The following is a 17,283-nucleotide window of genomic DNA, read 5'->3' as shown; positions in this document are numbered from 1 at the left end:
TGAAGTTTTGTCTTTTAAAGAGCCAGTTCTTGTAAGCAGGTCAGCTAGTGAGCTGTGATTTCAATAGCCATACTGAAAATTGACAGCTATATAGATTCATTAACCATATGGTACTGACAGGGAATCTCTGCATCACAATGATTTAGGCCCAATTTTTTTATTTTTTTTTTAAAAAAGCTCAGTTTAACTTGCACTTCACCATCTGTACGTCTAGCTAAATGCAAACATGCTCACAGTGTGAGCAAAAAAATCCCAAATGGTGTTAAATAAATACGCGAGTCATCCCATGGAATAAGACCAAAAAAACGCAATGGCCAAGGCTCACAACACCGAGATGTGCATACCCGAAGGGGAAAATATTACTTGAAACAGCATCAATAGGAATTATGCAGTTCAGTTAATTGGCATCAGAATTAACAGCATAAACAAGGTGCAAAAAATATCTAATCTGGTGGGAATTCAGGAATGGTTGGTGGGACTTCTTACTTTACATGTACTACCTTCTGTCTCCAGCAAATACTGGGCAAATTAGCTTCTCTTGATTCTGGTGAACAACCAGCAGCAGGAAGGGCACGAATACTAACATTTTAGAAGCTCAGTTCCTTGAGCACTTTTAGAGAGAACCTCTTTTTTAGATATCTTACTGACCACTTTTTTCATGTCTAATATTGAAAGCTTTTGAAAAACAGGAACGGGTTTGGTTCTATACAGGACAGAGTTGCTCAGAAATGGACCACTGCTGGCCTCAGTGACCCAGTGGCACACACTCCTGTTACTGGCTGATCTGGCAGCTGGCTGTAAAGAAATCGAATCTTTTTTGTCATGGCTGGGGGGTGGTGATGGTGGTGTTGCTGGTGTTCTGTCTCAGCTCTATAATCCATAAGGGAACAGAGACTTTAAGGTGTATCATATTACTGGTTTGATAGGACTTGCATGCTAGAGAAGAGTTGCTCAAGTAACTTGCTCCTTTTATAACCTCTTGCTAGAAGGAGCAAGAGGGAACAGGGAAGGGTGTAGAGGAGGACTGGAGCAGCCCCGTAGCTGGTGTTTGCCACCAGCATCGCCCTCATACAGCCGTCTCGCCAGCAAAACGCAGGAGGAACAGAGCAGCTTATGGCCACTGCACAAAGCAGCTGCAGCGCAGAAAGGGGAATTTAACTGCGAGGCTGTGAGGCACAGCAAGTGTGGTAGCCAAAGCCACGCGTGCATCACGCGGAGATGTCAAGCTCTCTGAAAGACCCTGAGATAGAAACAGGAAGAGCTTAGCAACTGTTTACCTGGTATTTCTTAAAAACAGAAGCAGCTGAAGGCTTCCTCTTTATTTGCTTCTAGTCCAGTTGCTGGGCAGAGAGGCCAGGCCTTGCAGCAGGGCATACCTGCTGGAGAGAAGCTGCTAAAACCGCTTCTTTGTTGCTGCTCCCACCAGTCTGTCACGATCCGCTGTTGGGCTGAACAATTTGGCAGAGGTTAAATCCCCTTGCTTTCCAACCGACCTCAGGTAGTTCTGGGAGGTTGGGGGCGGCTGGGCTTAACTTCTGACTGACTCCAATGTGTTATCGTGACCAGTCTCCTTTTACATTCTCGGGAACAGAATTAAGACTCAAAACGGAATCAAAGTGCCAAGTCACTTCATTTGGCCAAAGAGAAATACACGAGAGAAAAGCAGAGAAAGAGAGAAAAAAAGAGAGAAAAAGCGAGCACGAGAGCGCTGCAATAGCTACCACCACGGACCTGGGGCGGTCCGTCCCTCCGCGCGGTCCGCCCCCCCGCGCGGTCCGCCCGATGTATCTCCAAATCCAGCAGCAGAGGGACATCCCAGAACACCCCCTCATGGTCGCCGCTGGTTTCCCCTTTTTACAGCGTTGCCCTCTTGCACAGTCAGTGACTGGTTTCCCTCCCCCGCCTCCCGCCCGGCGGTGCCGCGCATGCCCAGTACCGCCACCGGAGGGGGCTGGAAAGTTCTAGAGGGTCCGGGCCGCGGTCAGCCGGCGCTGGGCCCGGCGCACGCGCGGAGGGCGCGCGCTCCAGAGGCCGCGGGACACGCGCGCTGCGGCGGGGCGGGGCTCGCCGGGCAGGGCTCGCCGGGCGGCTGCGGGGGCCTGCCCGTCCCGCTCGGTTGCCGCGGTGATTGAGCTGTGGTGGTGAAACTTGTCCTGCCGGCCCTCTCGGGACAGGTTTCTAGACCCTTACAGAGACTTTCGCAAACACGTGTGAAAGTCCCGCATCTGGCACAGATCGCGCCTGTCCCGTCCCTGCAGGGGCCGCCTCAGTGCGTCCGGAGGGTCGGCGCTGCCCAGCTGGAACTCACCGATAAGCCCCACCAGAGAGATCAAGCCACCACGCCATCCTTTGATACAAAAATCGAAGTGGGATCATACGTTTACGTCCCACCGTGGTAAATGGTGTTGCTAGTTGGTATGTTATTTCATGTGGATTATGGGTCCGGGTTTGATGTCCTTCCATGGATTATGTAAATCAGCATATACACATACAAATGGCAACATTAACCGTAGTGGCATTAAAACATTTGCATTTGAAGCAATAAAAGAATTGCTGTTCCACAAGATACTAAAAATCAAAAGTATTCCATACTACAGAAGTAAAGTGTCCTTTTAGTCATCACCTATTGACAAGCAGTTTTTTACTGTTCAGAAATATTCCATCTTTACAAGATTTTGATTCCAATCATGGAAAAATATTTTCAGATTCTAGAAATTCATGACTCAGAATTGTTCAGGGCCAGAATTTTATTTTGTCACGTCCTGCAAAATACACTACAGATTCTCTTTACTCTTGAAATCCTTTGTGAATTAGTGCTGCTCAGCTAGTTTTAGTTAGATGAGAAAGAAGTGTTTTACTCTGGCAGCACAGAACGGAAAAATGGCAAGAATCAAAATGGTTATTTCCCTGACAATTAGAATAACTGCATTTGTTTTCTCCACTTTACCTTTTAATATGTAATAGACGTCCTTGAGCTAAATGATAGATGCTATTCCCCCTATACAGGATTATCCAAGGGCACGTTAGTAATATTGATTAATAAACAGGGACAAATGTTAGTGGCTAACTCATATAAGCAGACCCAGTAAGGAAAATTAGTTTATTGAATGTTTCACTGAAGCTTATAAGGAATCGATAGCAAATACTTATTTAGGAACTCAGTGTTCTAGTCATCTTTAGGCATTGCCTGGGCTATAAATAACATGAAGACTGCAATATCTTTGGGGCAGTAATTTCATTACATATTTGTTATACTTGAGGCTGCTGTATAAAGACTCCACCTAGATAAGATCTGTGGGTACTACAAAATAGATGAATACATGAAAATGAAAACATTAGAAACAAGCTACTACTATCTAAGTAGTTAATTGAAAATAATTTGTTTACTTAGTATAAAACGTGAGCTTCAGATTTTTTTTCTCATGGCATATCTGTAACATCTATTAATGTAACGTCTTATTTATAATTAAGGAACTTACTTCCTTTCAAGTTTTTCCCGTACAGACTGTGGTCCCATCTTCTTTTCATCAAACACATGAAAGTTCTATTAATTCTAACGGGAGTTTAGCCTGTACATCAAGGCAAGACAAAACCCTTTCATGTTGAATGTTTAATTACAGTTCTTTAAAGATTTTCACGTGTGCTATAATGTGCTAATTATTTTCATACCTAAAAACCACAAAACTTGGAGGGGACTAATAGAAGTTGTCGTTCCGATTAGAAAGCAGAAACCCTTAGACTGTGCACGGAAGTTTACAAAAAGCCCAGATTCATCTAGCTTCAAAATCAGGACACAGGGGCAATATAAACATAATTAATTTTTAGAGAGCTTTTTGCATTTCATCAGTGCAACACTTATTGGTTCTCCAAACCATCAGTTATGTCTTATTTCCATCTAATAAACAAGCTGTGTTCGGGGCTTTATGGTTTCAGCCTACGTCAATGACTTGCAAACACTATATTTTGTGGTGGGCACCTTTAATTTTTTATTTTTTTCTTGTGGAATGTTGTATCCTAGGAAGTGTCACACACCAGAGTTCTTAGCAGTGGGGTGTGCACGCTCACTGACTGTTGCGGCAACCAATGATAAAAATAAAATGACAGGAAAAGTATGTAGGACTGAATGACATCTGGAGGGTATGTGAAGAGGGACAGCTCGGTGGTTTGGTAGAGGCTGAGCTGAGCTTCCCGTGTTGTTTCTGTGAAGCTGGAATGGCTGCCGCTAAGCATGCGGAAATCAGAGAAACAATTCATCTGACTTACAGGCTACCTTCTGCTATTGCCTCATTTTTGGGTTGCAAGAAGGGTACAGGGTATTTGAGGCTTTCTGGGGTCCAGGATCTTCTCCGTGCTGCTTTCATCGAAAGGGCATTAAAGGGTCTCCAAGCACTCAGATGTACATCTGCTACGTGATCTGTGTCCAGATGTCCCCAAACCATGTTAGAAGAGGTGTTGTAGAGTATGTGTTGGTAGACTGGCTCTACATAGTCCTCTATGTAGAAGAGAGACCTGGATGGTCTTTCGGAGTACATTACAAATTACGATGCACTTCGCGTAATTCGTGGGAAGCACTGCTATTTGGATAGCATTGTAGGCCAAAACACTCTGGCTGAACAGTTGCTAGGCTCGGAATTGAGACAAAGGTGACCTGCTAACAAAAGATCTGATACCTGCACCCACTCAGTGACAACATGAACTAGACCGAGGCATTTTGAAAACTGCCATGTGCTGGAGGAAGTGCAAAGTGAGGATTAACTCACTTTGCAGATATGCAACTTCATCACGCAGGCTTGATAAAGCCTTTTACTGGATGAAACTAATTCCTTCTGCATAAATCCTAGAAGCTTTTCGGCAGTGGCTGATGGAGGTAGGAGAGCAGGGCAGAAAAGATGGCTCTGTCCTAACAGCATGGAAGGCTGCAGGAAACAACACAAGAATTAGGACTGCCCTATGGCTACACATGAGATCTGATCAAATCTCATCCAACTGTAGCTTTGCTCATTGTTGTAGGTGGTAATGTACCAGGTTCGGAAGCTAAGGATTATAAAATCACACAGTAGGTGACTGCGTCCCTCTATTTTCACTTGGAAGGGCCATGATAAAACGGAATAACCATTTACTCTCACTGTGTGGGTTCCCTTGCCCACCTCCCTCACAAAGCAAGGGGTAAGCAGTCAAAAGGACCTCCTCCTCGGTCAGCAGGCTCAGCCAGTGAGCAGCCCCAGCACTACCTGATCAAACATTTGAGCACCATAGTCTCAGAATCTGTACAGACTGTGAAGGGCATTTGTTATGTTTGTGAAATTGTTTGTACCTACAGCTGGCAATTTTTAGCTGTGGATTTGCTCTAGAGAACTTGTCCCTCAGAGTGAAGTCACAGGAAATTTGCACGTTGACATCGGCAGGAACAGCACTGGTTCTAAAGCAGGAATAGTAAGGATTATATATATTATTGTTATTTGACCAAGTGTTGTTAGACTGAATTCCCATGTGTCTGTCCCAATGGGAAGCCTTTTCCCCTCACCTGTAGTACCTCATCTCTTCCCCAGTTGAGGCTCCAATTATTTATTTTCAGCCTTTTGGAATCTGTAGCTAATCTAAAAGCAAATATATCCTTTAATTTTGTTTCTGTGTGAGAGCAAATCTGGGAAGCTAAATGTTGACCAGATTTCTAACTGCCAAAACTCATAACATTTTAAAACATCGACATAAGGGAAAGGAATAGGAAACCATCAGGACATACCCCTTAACCATGCTGGAAAGCGTTTGGGTTGCAGAAAACAGATCCAAACTCCTCTCCTCACAGTGAATGGGCCTTATCTCTTCACGCAGGAAGGCTAGATACAAGGGACTTCGGAAGACTGCAAGATCTGTGATAGCATGAAAGAAATTGCTAAAGGGATGCTCGAGCTGATTAGAATTACTAAAATATCTTTTCATATCTAGACAATAGTTACTCTGTAACTGCTGCATCCACAAAACCATTTGCAAAACAAGGCCTTGTAGTCCACAAATTAAATGAGGCCCTGTGCTATGTTTTGATAAAATCTCTGGGCAGTCTGAACTCTGCTACACAGACAGTCTGGCCAGCCTTCACCATCTGACGCCATCTCACAGTCCCTGGACCTCCACCTCTATATGGGACCACTGCCATCTCATCCTCTGGAAGACAAGTAGAAAGCAAAACACTCTTCTTTCACCACCATGCCTGCCATTTCCACTAGCAAGGACAGTCCCTTCTTTTGAAGTTTGATTTACAGGTGCTATAAAGCCATTGTGCTGACTGCATGTCAGTCTCCAAGGAAACTAGTAGCATATATATTCCAGAAGCATCCCTAGATGAAAAGAAGTGTTATTAAAAGTGTTCTCAGCATAACCCCTGCTATGAGAAGGAGCAGAGTTCAAGGTCTTCTGTTGAATGGTTGAAGGATGCTGTGTTCAAATAGAATGCTCTTAAGGAAATAATAGCAGGTCAAGCTGGGGATCTGGCTGTTGTACAGTCTCCAGTTCTGAAGGGGTCAGAAATCGAAAAATAATCTATGTGAACCTTTAGAAAGATTTGCTATTCTTTTATAATTCAGCCTAATTTTAGGTTGGCATCTCCTCTGTATACTTAAGTATTAGCACTTTCTGTAATACATTGCCTTTTTGCGGCTATTACGCTTCTCAGCCCAACCTGTATCAGCTTGCACATCTCTACTTTGAAGTTGATGCTCAACTAGGTTTTTATATCACTCTTTTAAAGGACTGAACAGAAGCACAAGGTAGCCAGGCTGCAGTCCTCCCTGCTCCCTGGTGCCAAGCAGCTGGGTGCCCCACAGCTGGGATGGGTGTTCTGCGCAGTTGTTGGGAACGACATCCCATGAGAACGTGTGCTTCCATGATCGTTAAAAACTGTCTGTGGCATTTTCAGAGTGTGTGCGCTGAGAGCAATATCTTACTTGAATTTTAAATAATGAAATAAATTCCCTTTCTTCTCTAAATTCCCTGGTAAGTTCCCATCTGAATAATATATGCTTTCCTTTTTTGTCTTAAACCTGTAAGGATATTATTTATTCAGTCCTAGTGGAAGCTTTATCCAGGAGGAGCCGAACCAACCCTATTCTAAAGTTTAAGTTACTAAAGCACTGGGGGAACATGTGAAATCAAAGGTATTACATAATATACGAGATTCTCATTATGTTGCTGTAGTTCTGACTGCCAGAAACATAGCTGCTCAATATTGAAACTCATTTTCTCTTTTATGGCACAGTTCAGTATAACCAAACACAAATAAATGGAACAAAAGACTAAATCAAACAAAGCAAATAAAAAGAGCAAGAGAGAGCACTGCCAATAATGTGCAGTTTCGTTCCCAGCTTGGATCCAAGTGGACCATGATCATTCCAAGCATTTTCACAAAACAGTTTAATTTCACTTTATGAAGGAGTTTCAGTTTCATAACGCTCTCTGCCTGAGTGTGTATCTGAACAGACACTTACAGCTACAAGAAAACATTTGAAGACTCAAGAAGGAAGATTTAGGCGTTCGCAAAGCTCAAATCTGATCCTCAGTAAAGAAATGGAACTGGCTGGGAGAAGAAAAGGGTTAAAGACATTTTACAGGGGAAGAACAATTGAAGTAACTAAAATGATATTGCTTGCAATTCTTGTTTTATTTTTCTGTTTAAATCAGAAAAACAGCATGTGATGGAGTTAAGTTCTCATTTGTCCCTGTTGTACTGCTTATCTTCACCTTTCCTACCTATGCATCCTTAGGATGCCCATAAACAACAACGGCAGTCATTGTAATGGACAGAGAAAACGAAGCGTAAAATTGGAATATAACATCATAGCCGATCTGTTATTTCCTACAGCAGTTCTATCAAATCCAGAAATGAAACGACTGTAAGCTTGGCAGCAAGTAACAGAAGAAGAGTTATACCTGTGTCGTGGTTCAGCCCCAGTCGGCAACTAAACACCACGCAGCCACTCGCTCACTCCCCCCACCCCTGTGGGACGGGGGAGAGAATCGGAAGAGCAAAAGCAAAAGGAAAAAAACTTGTGGGTTGAGATAAGAACAGTTTAATAATTAAAATAAAATAATAATTATAATAATAAGGGGAAAAAAACCCAGAAACACAAATGACACAACCACTCGCCACCCGCCAACTGACGCTGCTGGTCCCCGAGCCATGATTGCCCCTTCCCTCCCCCGGCCAGATCCTCCCAGTTAACCTACTGGGCATGACGTTACATGATATGGAATGTCCCTCTGGCCAGTTTGAATCTGCTCTCTTAGCTGTGCCCCCTCCCCTCCCGGCTGTTTGTGCTCCCAGCAGAACCTGGGAAGCTGGAAAAGCCCTTGACTAGTACAAGCACTGCCCAGCAACAACCAAAACATCGGTGTGTTATCAGCATTGTTTTAATACTAAGTCCAAAGCACAGCACTGCACCAGCTGCAGGGAAGAAAATTAACTGTCTCCCAGCTAAAACCAGCAAAATATTCGTTTGCCAAATACCAATCGTACATACACCCTAACCTGGCTTATATTTTCTCCTCAGAACTGGCAGTAGGACGAAATAGTATTGACAAGACAGCCTTGCTAGTACTTGCTTCTAAATCGCCTACCTTGTGGGACATCAACTGCAGCTATCATTGCATTACTCTTTCATTATGAAATAGGATTTAACACAGCATTGTGCAACATGAGAATGTTTTCAAATCCTTATCCTACCCTTCTGCATTTCTTATTGAATTTGCCCTGCATTTCCCCTATCAGTAGACCTTTGTTATTTGATGCTAAAACATTTTAGGTAAACACAGATATATTTCCCTATTAATTTCCACATCCCACATGAAAACCAGATTAAATTTACAACACTCTACCAAATGTTAACATTTCATGTGACAGGATATGCCCAAAAGCATGTATACAAAGCGGACAGCAGAAACACTCTGCCAGAGACATAATAGCAGAAAGAAAATGGAAACCCTTTTTAGCATGATTTGCAGTATCTTTTCTCCTTTCCTTAAAAAAAAATTTGCAACAGAAGAGACAGCTGATGAGAGTTTGATGTTCAGATACATAACAGCATCAATGTTTAGCATTTTCCTTGACAGAAACCACAAGTCTATTTTAGCACAGAAAACACAGGGAGTACCCCACGTGCTTGCTTAGAATCATGCCCTGGTGGGGAAAGCACAGGAGATCGGGTGTTTGTAAGGGCCCACCTAGCAGAATAGCAAATACTTTCATAGAATTTGCATGTTCCTCCTCTATCCAAAAGGTGATCAAGCCTGATGGAATAAAAGAGGAATATGCAAATTTACCAAACTCAAAATCTCAGGTCTCTAGTGAGGGAGACAAACAGGGAGCAGAAGGCAATTTTCACCACCTGGAAAGGATGCAGATTTAGGTCAATATCAGAAAAACTCCTTGTAACAGGATGAAGAAATAAAGTGGTATTATTAGCTGTAGGCTTGGTATAAGGCACTTGCCAAAGCCCAACGATAGTTAATTTTCAAAGAAACCACAAATAGGTTATATCAAATTATCCCTTTTAAGATTAACATTTTAAAATGCTTGATGGTTTTATGTGGAGAAGCGCATGAGATGAGTGTTTCAAATTGTAGTGACAAAAATATAATGAGAACAGATTTCGTTTTCTATGATGTTAGAAAACAGCCTGTGCAAAACAATACTAGGGGGATAATTCCTGTTCCTCCAGGCATCTGACCGTGCCGTATCTACCCACCAGCCTGCCTTTCAAGTGCAAGAGAACATCTTGTTTGCATTCAAATCTGAAAGACCTGAGAAGAACCCAAACCGCTTTGTAGGTGAGTTAACTTATACTTAAACCGTTTAGTTAATAAGTTTAGCCCTTCTCCATGCACTTGGCAGTTAAAGGAAAATAAACATCTGTTGCAGTTCTGTTGCTAGTTCAAACAGCAAAGCATTAGTGCTTGACCAGATATTGGCACAGCACTGATGCTGAAAATCTAACAAGAGACACTTTGATCGGGTAACTTAAGCAAATGCTTAACAACACTCATTAAGCTGCCAGTAAAGCAGGATATAACAACAAAATAGATTGGGTAATGTATCTTGATTAATCATACAATTTAAATTTTTTCATTGTTGAATTGAAATGAAGGAATGAAACAGACTTCACAGCTACACCAGTAATTGTGCACAGCAGTCATAAAGCAGGGATTATAAGGTTACGGATAATTTGAGAATAATGTGAAATTACTTCAGGAGTTAGGCTAAGCTGTTTTTTTCTGGTTGGATCAGGCTACTTAGAGAACCGTCATACCGGATCCTGAGAATGGAGACATGCATGTTACTAATATAAAATTCATTCTCTACTCACTAGAATAGAGGACAACATTCATATGTTACCTGAACATTGAATATTTGTCTTCCTTTTTATCTTAATTGTACAACATATCAAACAATAGGTCTAATACTTAAACAAAAGGGAAATAAAACAATTAATCCTAGGAAAAGTCATGTGTTTGGTATGAATATCTGCTGGGCTCTACCGAGATGCTTGGTTTTACTGACACTTCCCACCACAGTTCCTCAAAACTGACACATTAATTATTTAGGTTAAGAGTATCACCAGTTCAAATACATTTATTTTCCTTATTTTGTGTCTGTTTACATAAGTTACACATCCTGACCAAACCAATTTGCTCAGTAAGTGATAACACTGGCTTCCAGAAAACAGATGTTAACATGCAGACTATCTTTCATTTAGTCCCAAGATTTTCAAAGGTTGGAAGAATGATCATAGGATCTGATTAATTTTTGAAATTAGCTGTTTATTCTCAAAGAAATCACAATTAAAATTATACCTTTGCCTGCTGCAAGTATTACTAAATGGAGTTCCTCCTCTCCAACTTGGTGAAAGGCAGACTAAGTGCACTGGGCAGCCCGTACAACTCAAGAACATGATTCCTGCCACACCAAGTCAAGTCTCATGGATTTAAGCAGGACCAGAAGTGCTCTTCCACTGGGAAATACACTCTCAGAAAACATTACTCCTTTCTCCTCCTTCTGGACCCATCAAGCCCGCGTATGAAATAGCCTGTCTATTTCAGCACAAAATCATTCAATCTGAACAGAACAACTTCTGAGGACCAAATAAACATGTAACACAAATGAAGATCAAACCAAATCTGCTGCTGCATTTCCTTTTGTTTCCAACCATTAACCTTCACTCTTTCCGATTCAGCCTAAAACATCTTCCGTGGTGAGGCAAAAATGTCTGATCCTGCCAACTTCACTATGCCAAGTCAGTTGAAGACAAACGGCTTTTCATTTTTTTCCCCATGAAAAAATATTTCCCCTGTGATCAGCAAAGTTAGGAAACACTAGACTGTAAGTAGTGGCACAATGTTCCCCACAGCTCAGAAAATACACCACATCCCACACTTGTGCTGTAATCACTTGTCCATACCGGCAGGTATGACAGATCTGATTTCCATAGCTGAGCAAAGGAAAGAAAGGCTGATATCATCAGCATATCATTTCCATTTGTCAACAGAAACAGGGCTGTGATTCACATCTTTGCAATGGGAAACCAATGTTACTAACCATTTCAGAAGCTGAGATACTATTCATGAATACCTGAAAAGTAGATTTCCCATAGGATTTTTTTCCCTCCTGTCTGCATTTCAGTAACTTGAAATGGGCTCCTTATGTGTATATTTTTTTACCTCTGTTGGGATTTCTTTTAAGCAAACATTTTAAAACATTTTGTTCATCTGTTGAAACCTACTATTTCCTGACAGAAAACACCATATGACAAAATACAACTCCTATTTGAGAAGGCACATTAGTGAAATGTGCAGTGTTACCATATTTTTGATGTAACATCGAAGCACAATGTTAAGATCTTTCAGATTAACACAAGCTTTAATTGAAATTAGAAAAGGAGAAACCTAAGCACGTATAATGCATTAGGATTCAAAAAGGTTGCTTCTAGATCACCACTTATAAGTCATCTAAGGTAGACACATCCCAACATCTAATTGTATTTCTATTTCAGTATTTTTTATAAAATTATTTCCACTTCATGTTTACTACTTATTTATCTTTGCTCTTATTGCTTAAACATATTTTACCGCTCCCTTGTCACCTACAAGAGAAGGACAGGAGAATAAAAGCTGTCACTACAAAAACTTCTGTGACCTCTCAATTTACAAACATCCACGTCCTCAATTTTACACTTCATTGATGTTCCAGGTGGTGTTAACAGGCGCTTCTGATGGGTGCACAGCTATTGCACGGTTAGCTTTATTCCCTGACCTACACGTTTGCAACCGTGGCCCAACAAACTTCTAACACAGCCTAAGTACAAAAGAGCTTTTGTTGCCAGATCACAAGCACCAGTCATGACAAAAGGAGTCAGCTCTAATCCTGTCCAAGGAATCAGAGCGTTATGACAAATTTTCTGTACGGACCTGCAGCACCTTGCCCACTTGTGCAGAAAGTGGAAATTTTGCTTTTCTCTCCTTAGAACAAAATAAAATGGAGTGGTGGTTGACATCCATGTGACACCTGGGAGACTGGGGTTAACCTGGGACGTAGGAGAGCTCCAAGGGTATCAGTGGGACGTGGGCAGGGTGCTCGTTGGGGACTCGGGGGAATGGCAAAAGTCACAGCGCGCGGGTCTCCCACGCACCAGGTGGGCACCTCAGCTCCTCCCTATGGGCTGGCTACGCTTCTTTCCCCTCTGTGGACTTTACTACGCTGCCAGACATTTAAGAGTTAAGCGATGCAATAAATCTTCATGCCAGTGGTGCGCTTCCCTAGCTACACAAAGCTCCAAAAATCTATCCAGAAATTAAATAAATTCAGCTAGAAATATACTAAACTTTGGATGACGTGATTTATCCATTTTATCAGTATCAAAACCCCATAGGCTGCGTTTTGTTTAATGGCAAGGTATTTAACGTTGGTTTGCATTTGCACTCTGTTATTAAGTCTAACTGAATAATTAGATATATTTTTTGCAAATAAAGAAACTGAGGCAAAGGGTTTACCCATCCAAGATGCACATAAGGACTGTGAACGGGTTATTAACACAACTCTTACATACCAACGTGTTGTCATTCCTGCAGATTTTCACCTCACAAAGCATACTCCTGTATAAGAAATGTATTTGAGATACCATCCATGTGACTATTTCCTCTCCAGCAACAAATATAACATACCCTTTCTGCATCATGCATGATGCATTTTATTCAAATTAGCACATCATCATCATGCAAATTGGATCAATCTGAGCCATCCATCTGTCACTAAAATTTAGGGGTATATTCTCAACATCATGTGTAAGGAGTTATGCATGCAAATTCCTGCACATCAAAATGATTCAATACCCAGAAGAATATTACGATACCAAGAATTATAGCCAACGTGGCACTCCTGTGTACATAATGTTCCACGCTTCCCAGGCATTTTGCTCGATGCCTGAGAAGTAGGAAAGAAGACACTGAACAGAGAAGCCAAATAAATGAAAAAATCACAAACGGGTTTTTTTTTCAGCGTCGAACTGTAACTGCCATTCCCACACCCAAAACTTGCTAAATCAGGTAATTAATACAAAGGGTAATAATATTTGTAATAGCAGGTACAAAAACATCTGTTTTAGGCAATCAAGTTCTTGCTGTAGGCTGGTCTCTTAAAACATGCAAAAATTACCTCTGGCAACCGCCAAGCACAAGAACTCCTTTAATAATTCATAATGATCTAATGAACACCTTTCATCTGACTCAGAAATTTCTTTCAAGTCTACTCCAAGTCATGATCGTGCCTTTGTATGTTTGTTACTTTCTTGGACTCGTGAGCATTTTGTTTGGTTTCATTTTGTTTCATTTTGTTTTGTTTTGGCTGGAGGAAATCTGTGACACTGAGAGGGTGGAACTAGTGTTTTCCTCTGTCCAAATCCTTGCTACGTTTTGTTCCTGAGGAAAATGGGATTCTGACTGCCTGATGGTCGATGGGATGGTTTCCCAGTTAGGAGACCAGGCTGAGAAGTTCTGGCGGAGAGAGGAAGGAGGAACTGGGAAATATCCACCTCCTAGTTTACGTGTGAGTGTTGTGTTCGCTGAAGGCAACAACAACCACCACAAACCCCAGCCCCAGCCCAGCCCTCCCCAAAGCCAATGATTTCTCAAAGGGAGGAGTTTTTAAAAAACTTTTACCTTTTCATTTCAGGCACTGCTGGAGCTCTATTTGCTAGAAGGCGTTGAAGAAATCTACAAACATGCAATTGTATCCCTTTGAGTTATTTCTATTACACCTTCAGTATACGCGCATCGGTGTTCTGAAATGTCTGTCACCTATGTGTTCCATACATTTTCTAATTTATGCTTCAAACACACTGCAGGTGAACACATTTAGTTAAGAATTAAGTCATAGACAGAAGCATTGTTTTATTTCTTTGTACTGTAGATTTTTTAGGAATTTTTAAAATGTTTTGTTGCAAAGTCTCTTCTGATACGAGAGAACAGGTTTACTAAGCAATGTCAAAGGTAGAAAGCTCCCTTAGATTTTCTCAAAATGTAAACTGTTTTTCATTTTTGAAGCACCCATACCTGTAGCAAACAGCTGCTTCCTAGAGCGATGCACTAAAACGTGCTGCTTCAGAGCAAAAGGATTTCTAACAGTGGTTTACCAGTACTTGATTTTGCTGAAATCATCCATTTTCCAGGACAGCTAAGAGGGCTTGCATTTGTTCTCTTAAAAGTGCAGGCACACAGAATAATAAACAGAGAGAAGAGAAAAGTAATTGGGCAGAAACTTACTTTTTAAGCTGCCGAAATACCCTGTGCTACTTTGGTTGTTTGTTGCCTGACCCGAGAGGGGAGCCTAGAGAGCAAGGGTTTGAAAAGCTGTTGCACCCCGGAGCTCTCTGATTAGCATACATCCCCCAAAACCAGCTGTCAGAAAGAGAAGGGGACACTGCTGATGAGTGATCCACATACTGGTTTAAATCCAGTTTTAATCATTCAGAGCTAAGCTGTGTTGTAAGGACGCCCTAATTTCAATTGTTTTGTATTCACTGGAAAGGAGAGGAAAAACCAACTGTAGAATTTGTTTGCTTTAATAATCAAGCATTGGCTGTTCACGTGTTTTGAATGTCCAGCTGGTGGCTCCACTGACTACAGAGGGAGCCTGAGTTTCCAACAGAACTATTTAAATAGCGAAAGGTAACCTTTCTGAATTCCTTAGAGAAATCAAAGAGTCTGTCTTTCTGGTTATTTATTCAGAATGCAATTTTGTTGTTAGGATCTGACTATCTTCAGGTTGCAACAGCATAAAATGGCAAGACTAGTACATGAGTATTTTCTGCGTCCTACCACTATTATATTCTTATTTCACTTTATTATTTATTAATATTATATTAATAATAGTAATATTATTATTTCATGTGATAAATTGTTCGTCTTGAAAATTTATTAGCCTTAATTAGATACCTGATATCAGACAATTTACTTGCTGCTAGACATCATACATTCCTTTCCAAATAAAACAGAAACTTCAGTCGACTCCTTCACAGCTGCCTTTCCCATCCCTTGGAGTCTTGTTAAGTTTATTCAAGGTTTTTGGCTTCTAGACCACAAGGACTATGAAGTAAGTATGTTCCAGTTTAGTTAGGCATACATTGCAGTACAACGCTATGATCTATAAAATGACTTCAAAAAATCGGTGCTTAGCTAATAATGGTGATAAAACATTGGAAGCTTTTTTTGTAATCCTGCTTCAGCAGCACCTTCAGCAATACGTGATGATCTGCAATTTGGTTTTAATTACGTTGACAGGAAATGGATTAAGACAATGAAGAAGTCAACATTAATAATGCTTGACACATGAATTGCCAAAGCCGTCTGTTCAGGTTGTTTTCAGCAGAGCAATCGAGCACTTTCTCAAAAGCAGTGGTTTGGGTACTTTAAATATTAAACTACCATCCTGGCAGCAAGATTTGAGGCAGAAGACCGCAAAAGTGACTTTTCAATCTAATTCATGTTCCTTCTGATGCTAAAGGTTGTTTGTTGCCTGTCACGATGTCAATATAACCTGTTTGCCTGGGAGAATAACTTGTATTTATAAAAGGTGATGTTTGCATATGGAGATTTGGTGATCCTAGAAAAGTGAGAATCACTCTTTTCAAAAGACTCCCTTTGTTCTGTACGGCTCTCTGAATTTTTTTTTCTGCAGATACTTCAGAATTTATATTTACCTGTCCTGTATCAAGTCCTTCATTAGTCATCATCTAAGTTTATTTAACAGACATTCACCCTTACTGAAGACACTTTTGAATAGTTTTGTGTGTGTGTCTATATATTTTAATAAACCTGATCTCTACCTTCTGCAGAACTCCCTGGCCCTGCTCGTTGAACCAGCTGCAATCAAACCTGTGTCGTGGCAAGACGTGAGAATTCTTCAGTCCCTCATGTGCCAAGGAGAGCATAGGCGAGCCCTCAGATACACACAGGTTATGAAGCTATCATTCTCAAGCTGTAGCGAAGTGCAGCTTTTCCTCACTGTGCTGTTGTCCAATAGGTAAAGAAATATATGCCACCATTTTGGCATCCAAATACTGTGAGAGGTGGAGAACAAACACTAGAAATCACAATCCCCTAAATTTCCTTTAAACTTTGAATACGACATTTGTGGGGCATCTTTTTGGTGATACTATTAATATGCCTTTATGTCTCAAAAAATGAATTACAGGTGCATGGTGGAGGCTTGAGGTCTGCTGCAGGAACACACCACTAAGTTAAAGGTGGAAGAGCTATTAAAAGACATGTATGACATCTGTCAGGGGATGGGACTAGTGGAAGACTTCCTGAAGCTGCCTTTCACAGATGCCAAACAAGTAAGTGTGGGCAAGAAAAAAATCTTATTCCCCTCTTTGCCAAGAGAAGAAGCAGTATCATCATATATGTTTTAAAATGTGTTATTTCTCATAGAAGTGTTTGGAGAAATTTTTACAGAATCATGAAATTCTTTTAGTCCAGCATCTGCAGCGTGCCAACTGTATGGCAGCACTACAGCTGAACCAGGCAATGAACGTTCATCTCGTGCTAAGTGTAAAAGTTCTGCCAAGTGTGCCAGTTTCTCTCAGGGGTTACTAACCAGTTTTACCAGTACTCAGTAAGAATCCTGCTTTCTTTATCACACCATTCTTTGAAACACTTGGAATAAGCCTCTATACCTTACATTACAGCTGAACCTAAAAGTTGAACAAAAGACGTCACTACTCCAAAGCTACCCTTTGTAGT

The 17,283-nt window shown here is 41.2% G+C and overlaps 1 long non-coding RNA gene across 1 annotated transcript; it reads left to right on the top strand.

The window, feature by feature from the left end:
• The first annotated feature begins 15,580 nt into the window (after positions 1-15,580).
• On the top strand, positions 15,581-17,074 carry LOC142067537 (uncharacterized). Its single transcript, XR_012664074.1, has 4 exons — positions 15,581-15,631; positions 16,374-16,493; positions 16,733-16,877; positions 16,972-17,074. It is a non-coding gene; the product is annotated as an uncharacterized LOC142067537 (long non-coding RNA).
• Positions 17,075-17,283: the final 209 nt, after the last annotated feature.

Source organism: Phalacrocorax aristotelis, chromosome 22, assembly GCF_949628215.1.
Source record: "Phalacrocorax aristotelis chromosome 22, bGulAri2.1, whole genome shotgun sequence".
Classification (NCBI taxonomy): domain Eukaryota; kingdom Metazoa; phylum Chordata; class Aves; order Suliformes; family Phalacrocoracidae; genus Phalacrocorax; species Phalacrocorax aristotelis.
This window is presented reverse-complemented; position numbering and strand designations above follow the sequence as displayed.